Genomic DNA, 3,541 nt, shown 5'->3' with positions numbered 1-3,541 from the left:
AAAGAGGCAGACTCTCACAAACTGAAAAGATCATATCTATTTGTATGTCCCCCATATCCCAATCAAGTCTATAGAGATCTGCGCCAAAAGAACCAACCTTTTGGCGGTTTTTTTCCAATACAAGGCGGGGACCACCCGCCTCGGTTCACGTTGAAAGCGGCTTAAAAGTCTAAAAAGGGAAATGAATGAGTAGTTCTGGGATGTGTAGAGGACGGTTTAAAGTTCAAAGATACTGTAGCCCTTACGGGAGTTGTAACACACACTCTCCCTCACTCCTCCAAGCGATTTTAATCGCTAAACAGTTTGCGGCAAAAAAGATGTGCGGGAGAATTTTTTCAAAAGCTCGCAAATTAGCAGGTAACTAAATAGCGCAAATAGCTGTACCTACTAGAGAGTGTAAATACACACTTAGAAAAAGGGAGTGAGATCCCCCACAAAAAACACCAAATGTGAAAAAAAGGCCAAGTTTCCTATTCCAGAAAAAATGTCGGCCCCTTAAAAGTGGTGAGATTTTCAGAAAATTAAGGCCAGAGTTCTGCATTTCCAATTTTTTTGTCTGCTGAAAATTGCTGGATCTCAATTCCTTCAAACCTTCTCGTTCAATTTTCAAGTTGCATTAAAAAAAAAAAAAAAATGAAATTTCTCTTGCAACTTACATGCTCATTGAAGGCGGTTAAGTTACCACACATTTTTTCAACGCCAAGAAAGGACAGGAATGGCTTCTGCACATCTGGTTACATAACCACAACCCTGAACATTAAAATTTACACTTGTTTTCTGAAATTGCCAAGTTCAAAAAATTAGTTTTCATTGCATGTCCCATTATTCTGTCTTCAAACAATTAGGCAAAATTTGGGGTTTTAACAGTCAAAGGAGATCAGGTAATCGATATCCGTTAAAGTTTTGAATCATTGACAGGAATTAATTGGGATAAAGTGGGTGGGCAGAACATTTAGAACCCACCTTTAACTTAAGAGACAGAAGGCAGTAGTGAAACAAATTTATTTTCTACATGATTTCAGGAAGAGTGGAAAACTTTTGACTTTCCTATCCTATAGGAAGGAAGTATTTTAAACAATGGTGTGGACAACGGCAATCACATTTTGTCAGGAAGTGTTTTCCTCACATTTTGGGGAAAAAAGTTTTTTTTAAAAAAAAAAAAAAAAAAAAAAAAACGGACATTCTATGACCCAGACTCAACATGATTTGACTAAACTTCAATCCTGGATCTCAAAGGAGCCTGCCAGCCTGGTTAGAATGTCATAATGGGATGGATTAAGTCACTTGGAACAAGCAGTTGTTAATAAATGAAGATACAGATCAAAAGCAAGAAAGCATTCCATTTGGATATCATATAAAATTTTCATAGATTGTTCAAAAACATGAACCACTTTACAAGGTCATTTTGAATGGTTTTAACAATTTAGCTTGGGTTGGGTTTAAGCTATAGTCAACGGTCAAACTTTCTTGACTTGGCGGGGCAGAGCGCTACCGCGCTCCTTAATTTTCAGTTCTCTGTTGTCGACACCTACTAAAACAAGTACCTAGTACCTAACTAATAAAGACAGTTTCAAAACTCTCAAGTAGATATCTACAGAATAAATAACTACTAAAAAATTGAAGTGTGATCTGTGTGATTCTATGGGCTAGCCATTTACAACTAGCAGCCTGCTAGTCACATGTGGCCTGCCAGACCATTTTCAAGGCATTTCAATATTTTTGACTGGGCTCCCCCTTGGGCTTTTTGCCCTATTACTATGAGGTGGACTTTGAAAATGTGGAGCATTAACCTCCTCAAGAAAATCCTGGAAACGGGCCTGCTCCATGTAGGTGGCCCACAGAGAATCTGTCAATGTAGCATGTGGCTGTTGAAACTCCCTGCTATAGGCCATGTGTAAGGACAGCTACTCTGACTGAGACAGGCAGCTTTTTAAAATAAAGTGGTTAACCATGAAACACCTGGTTTTAAAGTCAATGTGTTGTTGGCACAGCCATGCAGGTCTGATAGACCACAGGTGAGGAAAAATCTTGCCATTTCCAGGCCTCTCAAATTGAAATGGAGATCTTTCACTGGCACATGATCCAGTGGTCTGACTGGCCTTAGTATGATGAGGTAATTAAGCATTCATTGCTTTTTTCGGTAAATATTCTGACATCACAACTTTAAAGAAAGCTTGTTTTGTTTGACCTAACCCTATAACACAGGTCACTGCTCATTTTTGAAAGCTCCTTTTAGGGTTAGACCTAACCCTGTAATGACAATGGTCATGGTGACTGCTCATTTGGAAAAGCTCATTTATACATTTAACCTAACCGTATAACACTAGTCACTCCACATTAGTGAGAGCTCCTTTTTCACGGTTGTGACTTCTCAATGAAAAGCTCATTTAGACATTTAACCTAACCCTATAATAACACTAGTCACTCCACATTCGTGAGAGCTCCTTTTTCACTGTTGTGGCTTCTCAACCAACAGGGGAAACAAGCAGAGATCACAGCCTCAAACTTACCTTGACGAGGACCTATTTCTTTGTTAGGCCAAGGACATAACTGGCAATGTGAGAGGGTAGAATAACTTCTCAATCAACAGGGAAAACAAGCAGAGACCACAGCCTCAAACTTACCTTGACGAGAGCCTATTTCTTTGTTAGGCCAAGGACATAACTGGCAATGAGAGGGTAGAATGTCAATTTGGTTTAGTTTTCAGCCCGAAGAAAGCATTAACCATGCTCTTTGAAAATTTTTAAACTTCCAGAAGAAATGAACCAACGAGGTAGCTATTTATGTAAAGTGGACAGAGTTGTCTCGACTTCAAGGACAGAAACGATGATCTAATAAACTTATTTAAATAAAACCAAGCTTGCCAAATAGGTTACCGACACGTTCTCAAGCCTCCATAAATTGGACAGAAAGAAAAGTAGGTATGCGGCATGCATGGGCTGGGAAACATGTCTCAATGTCCTGTAGGCAATGTAATTTAAATGAGAGTGTTCCCACTACACACGACACGATTTTTTCCCGAACGACACAAAATGTCCTTGTAGACAATGTAATTTAAACGAGAGTGTTCCCAATACACACGACACGATTTTTTTTAGTTTCAGAACAATTGGGAACGGAATAAAATAAGGAGAACGAACGGAATAAAATAAGCGAATAAGGAGGGATAAAAGCTATAATGGAGTGAAATGAAATTCTTACCTTGGTCATGATGTTAACCGGAAAATCACCATTTTCAATGGCTGTGTGAAAATTCTGAGCTAAGAAAAATTCAGAAATTTACAAAGTGAAAAAGAGCGGTGAGACTTCGATGGAGTCGGCAAATCGCCATTTTTGAAATGAAAAATGAAGTTTTTTTCCTCGTTGGCTCGGGTTTTGATTCGTGGAGGAACGAGTGAAATGAAACGACAACGAAAAGCAACGAATGAGATGTCATGGTAGAGAAAAAAGTTTGAGAGGTTTTCGGAGGTTTTTTGACGATTTTTTTTCTTTTTACCAGCGCAAGGCGCAACTGCTTTGTAAGCGCTAGGCCGCGGGTTCG

General features: G+C 39.1%; 1 protein-coding gene across 1 annotated transcript in view; it reads right to left on the bottom strand.

The window, feature by feature from the left end:
* The window catches only part of LOC103518572 (splicing factor 3B subunit 3), a 50,664-nt gene extending 47,324 nt beyond the window's left edge, over positions 1-3,340 (bottom strand). Inside the window, exon 1 of the mRNA XM_026830331.1 lies at positions 3,202-3,340. The gene's annotated coding sequence lies outside the window, so the exon portion shown is untranslated. The remainder of the gene's footprint in view (positions 1-3,201) is intronic.
* Between the last annotated feature and the right edge of the window lie 201 nt (positions 3,341-3,541).

Source organism: Diaphorina citri, unplaced genomic scaffold (genome assembly GCF_000475195.1).
Source record: "Diaphorina citri unplaced genomic scaffold, Diaci psyllid genome assembly version 1.1 scaffold2254, whole genome shotgun sequence".
In the NCBI taxonomy this organism is placed as follows: Eukaryota; Metazoa; Arthropoda; class Insecta; order Hemiptera; family Psyllidae; genus Diaphorina; species Diaphorina citri.
Note: the sequence above shows the minus strand (reverse complement) of the source record. Positions and strands in the feature narration are given on the sequence as shown.